The sequence below is a fragment of the Bufo gargarizans genome, chromosome 9 (assembly GCF_014858855.1).
Source record: "Bufo gargarizans isolate SCDJY-AF-19 chromosome 9, ASM1485885v1, whole genome shotgun sequence".
NCBI lineage: Eukaryota > Metazoa > Chordata > Amphibia > Anura > Bufonidae > Bufo > Bufo gargarizans.
In genome coordinates, this window is record NC_058088.1 from 118,668,748 (window position 1) to 118,678,756 (window position 10,009).

Sequence of the window (10,009 nt, forward strand, 5' to 3'; positions counted from 1 at the left end):
CCGAGATATTTCTCTCACCCAGCATGGGTATATGTAAAATGACACCCCAAAACACATTCCCCAACTTCTCATGAGTACGGCGATACCACATGTGTGACACTTTTTTGCAGCCTAGGTGGGCAAAGGGGCCCAAATTCCAAAGAGCACCTTTCAGATTTCACAGGTCCTTTTTTACACATTTTGATTTCAAACAAATTACCACACATTAGGGCCCCTAGAATGCCAGGGCAGTATAACTACCCCACAAGTGACCCCATTTTGGAAAGAAGACACCCCAAGGTATTCCGTGAGGGGCATGGCGAGTTCCTAGAATTTTTTATTTTTTGTCACAAGTTAGCGGAAAATGATGATTTTTTTTTTTTTCCTTACAAAGTCTCATATTCCACTAACTTGTGACAAAAAATAAAAAATTCCAGGAACTCGCCATGCCCCTCACGGAATACCTTGGGGTGTCTTCTTTCCAAAATGGGGTCACTTGTGGGGTAGTTATACTGCCCTGGCAATTTAGGGGCCCTAATGTGTGCGAAGTAGTTTGAAATCAAAATCTGTAAAAAATGGCCGGTGAAATCCTAAAGGTGCTCTTTGGAATGTGGGCCCCTTTGCCCACCTAGGCTGCAAAAAAGTGTCACACATCTGGTATCGCCGTACTCAGGAGAAGTTGGGCAATGTGTTTTGGGGTGTCATTTTACATATACCCATGCTGGGTGATATAAATATCTTGGTCAAATGCCAACTGTGTATAAAAAAATGGGAAAAGTTGTCTTTTGCCAAGATATTTCTCTCACCCAGCATGGGTATATGTAAAATGACACCCCAAAACACATTCCCCAACTTCTCCTGAGTACGGCGATACCAGATGTGTGTCACTTTTTTGCCGCCTAGGTGGGCAAAGGGGCACATATTCCAAAGTGCACCTTTCGGATTTCACAGGCCATTTTTTACACATTTTGATTTCAAACTACTAACCACACATTAGGGCCCCTAGAATGCCAGGGCAGTATAACTACCCCACAAGTGACCCCATTTTGGAAAGAAGACACCCCAAGGTATTTTGTGATGGGCATAGTGAGTTCATGGAAGTTTTTATTTTTTGTCACAAGTTAGTGGAATATGAGACTTTGTAAGAAAAAAAATAAAATAAAAAATAAATCATCATTTTCCGCTAACTTGTGACAAAAAATTAAAAGTTCTATGAACTCACTATGCCCATCAGCGAATACCTTAGGGTGTCTACTTTCCGAAATGGGGTCATTTGTGGGGTTTTTCTACTGTCTGGGCATTGTAGAACCTCAGGAAACATGACAGGTGCTCAGAAAGTCAGAGCTGCTTCAAAAAGCGGAAATTCACATTTTTGTACCATAGTTTGTAAACGCTATAACTTTTACCCAAACCATTTTTTTTTACCCAAACATTTTTTTTAAATCAAAGACATGTAGAACAATAAATTTAGCGAAAAATTTATATATGGATGTCGTTTTTTTTGCAAAATTTTACAACTGAAAGTGAAAAATGTCATTTTTTTGCAAAAAAATCGTTAAATTTCGATTAATAACCAAAAAAGTAAAAATGTCAGCAGCAATGAAATACCACCAACTGAAAGCTCTATTAGTGAGAAGAAAAGGAGGTAAAATTCATTTGGGTGGTAAGTTGCATGACCGAGCAATAAACCGCTAAAGTTGTGGAGTGCCGATTTGTAAAAAAGGGCCTGGTCACTAGGGGGGTATAAACCTGTGGTCCTTAAGTGGTTAATAAATGACCAAAATAATGTCTATTGGGGTCACTATTTTTTCAGCAGAGCACAACGGGCACAGGTATCGGGGGTGGCAGCAGAATGACACTGGGGACACCAGGATGGGGAGGTTGATGGAAAAATTGAGAAATCTAATATGTCTATGTAACAAACTGTAGAGACGAGAAGCGGCTGAAAGAATATGTCATGGCGGTCTGGAGAAGAGGAAAGAGAAGGTCTACACGACAGGAGATGTCCCTGGATGTAAGTGGTTTGTGGTCAAGTATTCTCCTCCAAGTCTTTTTTATTATAATTATATGTATTTTAAATTTGGCAACCAAATTTTTCAGTTTAGTAGCCAATTTGTAGTATTATTTTTAGTCTGGAGATGTCATATGGCCTAGGAAGAGACTGTGGCGCTCAAGAAGCACCGCAGCCTCTTCATACAGAAGAAAACCTAAAACTATTGGGTAGCCAGCCCCGGGCCTATCGCGCACTTAATCCGCCCCTGACTGTCTGCTCCTCAGAGGCGGTGACAGGTGCATTTACACACAGCAGTCTCCATCTCTGTACAGGGGCGTGCAATCAAACTCATATGGATTAATTGCTTTTGGGCAGCAGCAGGGAGATTTATCACACTGGTGTAAAGTACAACTGGCTTAGGTGCCCGGAGCAACCAATCAGATTCCACCTTTCAATTTTCCAAAGGAGCTGTGAAACTGGCAACTAAGCCAGTTCTACTTTACACCAGCTTTAATTCATTTCTACCAAGGTTTCTACCCTGCTCAATGCAAACTGAATATGGGCTGAATGATCATTACTACGGTCTTCCATCCCCACACAGTTTAGCCTCATGCACACAACCGTTTTTCGGGTCCGCATCCGAGTCGCAGTTTTTGCGGCTCGGGTGTGGACCCATTCACTTCAATGGGGCCGCAAAAGATGCGGACAGCACTCCGTTTGCTGTCCGCATCCGTTTCTACGTTCCGAGGCCCCACAAAAAAAATAGCATGTCCTATTCTTCTCTGTTTTACAGACAAGAATAGGCATGTCTACAATGGGCCGCCCTTTCCGTTCCGCAAATTGCGGAAAGCAAACGAGCGGCTTCCGTTTTTTGCGGTCCCGCAAAAAACAGCACGGTCGTGTGCATGAGGCCTTTATCTGTGAAAATGTGCTGCCAATAATCAATAGGAGCCCTGAGCACTTTTTGTAGATGTGGGATGCTGTGGATATCGGGGTGCCTGAAGTCTTCTTCAACAGTTGTAATCACGCAGGGGCGGATTAAGTGCACGTTAGGCTCTGGGCTGTCTACCCAACTCGGGCCCCTCCCTCCATTTTAGTTTAAGTTTTCGGGTTTTTTCTGTATGAAGAGGCTGCGGTTCTTTGTGAGCGCCACAGTCTCTTCCTAGGCCATATGACATCACATTAATCGTCCACATGGCCTAGCTGCAGCTCTGTCCCATCTGGGTGATTGGGGCTGAGCTGCAATACCAAGCACAGTGCTATCAAATGTACAGCGCTGTGCTTGGTAAGGAGCAGTCTCCTCAAACAGCTGATTGTCCCCATATAGTAATTTCCCCCACACTGTCCCCATATAGTAATTTCCCCCACACTGCCCCCATGAAGTAATTTGCCCCCACACTGCCCCCCCCATGAAATTTGCCCCCACACTGCCCCCCCATGAAATTTGCCCCTATACTGCCCTCTATGAAGTAATTTACATGTAATAGTCTGCCCCCAATGAAGTGATTTGCCCCATGTAATAATCTTCCCCCCCCCCCCCATGTCCTCCTCTGCCCCCCAAAAAGTTAGCACACACAGAAAAATTAAAAATAAATTAATAAAAGCTAATACTTACCTGTGTCTGGGATGGTGAGGCAGGCATCAGGCACTCTTCATGGTCCTGCGTCCAGGCGCGCGATAATGTCATCACGCACTCCTACACCGGGATTATACTACCACATAGGCCTACTAGGCCTGAAGCCTATGGTGGTGATTGGCAGCAGGGCAGGAAATTATGCGCTCCCGTGCCCCGCTGCAGTATGTGGACGTTCGGGTCAGCGTTGGGCCCCCCCAGTGATGCCATGCCCGAACGCCCCTATGTTAATCCGTCACTGATTCCACGCACACTATGGAGTTAAAAAGATTTGTTTATACATTGAAAACACAAATTGGGTCATTAATTAAATTGGTGTACAATAGAACTGGCTTAGTTGCCCATAGAAACCAATCAGATCCCACCTGTTATTTTCCAAAGGAGCTGTCAAAAATGAAAGGTGGAATCTGATTGGTTGCTATGGGTAACTAAGCCAGTTCTACTTTACACCAGTTTGATAAATGACCCAAAAAGTGCATAAAGACCACATATTTAACCCCTTCTACCCCGGACCAGTTTTCACCCTTCTGCCCAAGTCATTTTTTGCAAATCTGACATGTGTCACTTTATGTGGTAATAGCTTTGGACCACTTTTATTTATCTAAGCCATTCTGAGAATGTTTTCTCGTGACACGTTGTACTTCATGACAGTCATACATTTGAGTCAATATATTTAACCACTTCAGCCCCGCTAGGTGAAACCCCCTTCATGACCAGGCCACTTTTTACACTTCGGCACTACACTACTTTCACCGTTTATCGCTCGGTCATGCAACTTACCACCCAAATGAATTTTACCTCCTTTTCTTCTCACTAATGGAGCTTTCATTTGGTGGTATTTTATTGCTGCTGACATTTTTACTTTTTTTGTTATTAATCAAAATGTAACGATTTTTTTGCAAAAAAATGACATTTTTCACTTTCAGCTGTGAAATTTTGCAAAAAAAACGACATCCATATATAAATTTTTCGCTAAATTTATAGTTCTACATGTCTTTGATAAAAAAAAAATGTTTGGGCAAAAAAAAAATGGTTTGGGTAAAAGTTATAGCATTTACAAACTATGGTACAAAAATGTGAATTTCCGCTTTTTGAAACGGCTCTGATTTTCTGAGCACCTGTCATGTTTCCTGAGGTTCTACAATGCCCAAACAGTAGAAAAACCCCACAAATGACCCCATTTCGGAAAGTAGACACCCTAAGGTATTCGCTGATGGGCATAGTGAGTTCATAGAACTTTTTATTTTTTGTCACAAGTTAGCGGAAAATGATGATGATTTTTTTATTTATTTTTTTTTCTTACAAAGTCTCATATTCCACTAACTTGCGACAAAAAATAAAAAATTCTAGGAACTCACCATGCCCCTCACAGAATACCTTGGGGTGTCTTCTTTCCAAAATGGGGTCACTTGTGGGGTAGTTATACTGCCCTGGCAATTTAGGGGCCCAAATGTGTGAGAAGAACTTTGCAATCAAAATGTGTAAGAAATGACCGGTGAAATCCGAAAGGTGCACTTTGGAATATGTGCCCCTTTGCCCACCTTGGCAGCAAAAAAGTGTCACACATGTGGTATCGCCGTACTCAGGAGAAGTTGGGGAATGTGTTTTGGGGTGTCATTTTACATATACCCATGCTGGGTGAGAGAAATATCTTGGCAAAAGACAACTTTTCCCATTTTTTTATACAAAGTTGGCATTTGACCAAGATATTTTTCTCACCCAGCATGGGTATATGTAAAATGACACCCCAAAACACATTCCCCAACTTCTCCTGAGTACGGCGATACCAGATGTGTCACACTTTTTTGCTGCCAAGGTGGGCAAAGGGGCACATATTCCAAAGTGCACCTTTCGGATTTTGCAGGGCATTTTTTACACATTTTGATTGCAAAGTTCTTCTCACACATTTGGGCCCCTAAATTGCCAGGGCAGTATAACTACGCCACAAGTGACCCCATTTTGGAAAGAAGACACCCCAAGGTATTCCGTGAGGGGCACTGCGAGTTCCTAGAATTTTTTATTTTTTGTCACAAGTTAGCGGAAAATGATGATTTTTTTTTTTTTCTCTTTTTTCCTTACAAAGTCTCATATTCCACTAACTTGCGACAAAAAATAAAAAATTCTAGGAACTCGCCATGCCCCTCACGGAATACCTTGGGGTGTCTTCTTTCCAAAATGGGGTCACTTGTGGCGTAGTTATACTGCCCTGGCAATTTAGGGGCCCAAATGTGTGAGAAGTACTTTGCAATCAAAATCTGTAAAAAATGACCGGTGAAATCCGAAAGGTGCACTTTGGAATATGTGCCCCTTTGCCCACCTTGGCAGCAAAAAAGTGTCACACACGTGGTATCGCCGTACTCAGGAGAAGTTGGGGAATGTGTTTTGGGGTGTCATTTTACATATACCCATGCTGGGTGAGAGAAATATCTTGGCAAAAGACAACTTTTCCCATTTTTTTATACAAAGTTGGCATTTGACCAAGATATTTTTCTCACCCAGCATGGGTATATGTAAAATGACACCCCAAAACACATTGCCCAACTTCTCCTGAGTACGGCGATACCAGATGTGTCACACTTTTTTGCTGCCAAGGTGGGCAAAGGGGCACATATTCCAAAGTGCACCTTTCGGATTTTGCAGGGCATTTTTTACACATTTTGATTGCAAAGTTCTTCTCACACATTTGGGCCCCTAAATTGCCAGGGCAGTATAACTACGCCACAAGTGACCCCATTTTGGAAAGAAGACACCCTAAGGTATTCCGTGAGGGGCACTGCGAGTTCCTAGAATTTTTTATTTTTTGTCACAAGTTAGCGGAAAATGATGATTTTTTTTTTTCTCTTTTTTCCTTACAAAGTCTCATATTCCACTAACTTGCGACAAAAAATAAAAAATTCTAGGAACTCGCCATGCCCCTCACGGAATACCTTGGGGTGTCTTCTTTCCAAAATGGGGTCACTTGTGGCGTAGTTATACTGCCCTGGCAATTTAGGGGCCCAAATGTGTGAGAAGTACTTTGCAATCAAAATCTGTAAAAAATGACCGGTGAAATCCGAAAGGTGCACTTTGGAATATGTGCCCCTTTGCCCACCTTGGCAGCAAAAAAGTGTCACACATCTGGTATCGCCGTACTCAGGAGAAGTTGGGGAATGTGTTTTGGGCTGTCATTTTACATATACCCATGCTGGGTGAGAGAAATATCTTGGCAAAAGACAACTTTTCCAATTTTTTTATACAAAGTTGGCATTTGACCAAGATATTTTTCTCACCCAGCATGGGTATATGTAAAATGACACCCCAAAACACATTGCCCAACTTCTCCTGAGTACGGCGATACCAGATGTGTCACACTTTTTTGCTGCCAAGGTGGGCAAATGGGCACATATTCCAAAGTGCACCTTTCGGATTTTGCAGGGCATTTTTTACACATTTTGATTGCAAAGTTCTTCTCACACATTTGGGCCCCTAAATTGCCAGGGCAGTATAACTACCCCACAAGTGACCCCATTTTGGAAAGAAGACACCCCAAGGTATTCCGTGAGGGGCATGGCGAGTTCCTAGAATTTTTTATTTTTTGTCGCAAGTTAGTGGAATATGAGACTTTGTAAGGAAAAAAGAAAAAAAAAGAAAAATCATCATTTTCCGCTAAATTGTGACAGAAAATAAAAAATTCTAGGAACTCGCCGTGCCCCCCACGGAATACCTTGGGGTGTCTTCTTTCCAAAATGGGGTCACTTGTGGCGTAGTTATACTGCCCTGGCAATTTAGGGGCCCAAATGTGTAAGAAGTACCTTGAAATCAAAATGTGTAAAAAATGGCCTGCGAAATCCGAAAGGTGCCCCTTTGCCCACCTTGGCAGCAAAAAAGTGTGACACATCTGGTATCGCCGTACTCAGGAGAAGTTGGGCAATGTGTTTTGGGGGGTCATTTTACATATACCCATGCTGGGTGAGAGAAATATCTTGGCAAAAGACAACTTTTCCCATTTTTTTATACAAAGTTGGCATTTGACCAAGATATTTTTCTCACCCAGCATGGGTATATGTAAAATGACACCCCAAAACACATTCCCCAACTTCTCCTGAGTACGGCGATACCACATGTGTGACACTTTTTTGCAGCCTAGATGCGCAAAGGGGCCCAAATTCCTTTTAGGAGGGCATTTTTAGACATTTGGATCCCAGACTTCTTCTCACACTTTCGGGCCCCTAAAAAGCCAGGGCAGTATAAATACCCCACATGTGACCCCACTTTGGAAAGAAGACACCCCGAGGTATTCAATGAGGGGCATGGCGAGTTCCTAGAATTTTTTTTTTTTTTGCATAAGTTAGCGGATATAGATTTTTTTAGTTTTTTTTCTCACAAAGTCTCACTTTCCGCTAACTTAGGACAAAAATTTCAATCTTTCATGGACTCAATATGCCCCTCACGGAATACCTTGGGGTGTCTTCTTTCCGAAATGGGGTCACATGTGGGGTATTTATACTGCCCTGGCTTTTTAGGGGCCCTAAAGCGAGAGAAGTCTGGAATATAAATGTCTAAAAATGTTTACGCATTTGGATTCCGTGAGGGGTATGGTGCGTCCATGTGAGATTTTATTTTTTGACACAAGTTAGTGGAATATGAGACTTTGTAAGAAAAAACAAAAACAAACAAAAAATGTCCGCTAACTTGTGCCAAAAAAAATGGCTGAATGGAGCCTTACCAGGGGGGGAGTGATCAATGACAGGGGGGTGATCAATGACAGGGGGGTGATCACCCATATAGACTCCCTGATCACCCCCCTATCATTGATCACCCCCCCTGTAAGGCTCCATTCAGACGTCCGCATGATTTTTACGGATCCATGGATACATGGATCGGATCCACAAAACGCATGCGGACGTCTGAATGGAGCCTTACAGGGGGGTTATCAATGACAGGGGGTGATCAGGGTAATCAGGGTGATCACCCCCCTGTCACTGATCACCCCCCCTGTAAGGCTCCATTCAGACGTCCGCATGATTTTTACGGATCCATGGATACATGGATCGGATCCACAGAACGCATGCGGACGTCTGAATGGAGCCTTACAGGGGGGTTATCAATGACAGGGGGTGATCAGGGTAATCAGGGTGATCACCCCCCTGTCACTGATCACCCCCCCTGTAAGGCTCCATTCAGACATCCGCATGATTTTTTACGGATCCATGGATACATGGATCGGATCCACAAAACGCATGCGGACGTCTGAATGGAGCCTTACAGGGGGGTTATCAATGACAGGGGGTGATCAGGGTAATCAGGGTGATCACCCCCTGTCACTGATCACCCCCCCTGTAAGGCTCCATTCAGACGTCCGCATGATTTTTACGGATCCATGGATACATGGATCGGATCCACAGAACGCATGCGGACGTCTGAATGGAGCCTTACAGGGGGGTTATCAATGACAGGGGGTGATCAGGGTAATCAGGGTGATCACCCCCCTGTCACTGATCACCCCCCCTGTAAGGCTCCATTCAGACATCCGCATGATTTTTTACGGATCCATGGATACATGGATCGGATCCACAAAACGCATGCGGACGTCTGAATGGAGCCTTACAGGGGGGTTATCAATGACAGGGGGTGATCAGGGTAATCAGGGTGATCACCCCCCTGTCACTGATCACCCCCCCTGTAAGGCTCCATTCAGACATCCGCATGATTTTTTACGGATCCATGGATACATGGATCGGATCCACAAAACGCATGCGGACGTCTAAATGGAGCCTTACAGGGGGGTTATCAATGACAGGGGGTGATCAGGGTAATCAGGGTGATCACCCCCCTGTCACTGATCACCCCCCCTGTAAGGCTCCATTCAGACATCCGCATGATTTTTTACGGATCCATGGATACATGGATCGGATCCACAGAACGCATGCGGACGTCTGAATGGAGCCTTACAGGGGGGTTATCAAGGTAATCAGGGTGATCACCCCCCTGTCACTGATCACCCCCCCTGTAAGGCTCCATTCAGACATCCGCATGATTTTTTACGGATCCATGGATACATGGATCGGATCCACAAAACGCATGCGGACGTCTGAATGGAGCCTTACAGGGGGGTTATCAATGACAGAGGGTGATCAGGGTGATCAGGGTGATCACCCCCCTGTCACTGATCACCCCCCCTGTAAGGCTCCATTCAGACGTCCGCATGATTTTTACGGATCCATGGATACATGGATCGGATCCGTAAAAATCATGCGGATGTCTGAATGGAGCCTGACAGGGGGGTGATCAATGACAGGGGGGTGATCAATGACAGGGGGTGATCAGGGAGTGTATATGGGTGATCACCCGCCTGTCATTGATCACCCCCCTGTAAGGCTCCATTCAGACGTCCGCATGATTTTTACGGATCCATGGATACATGG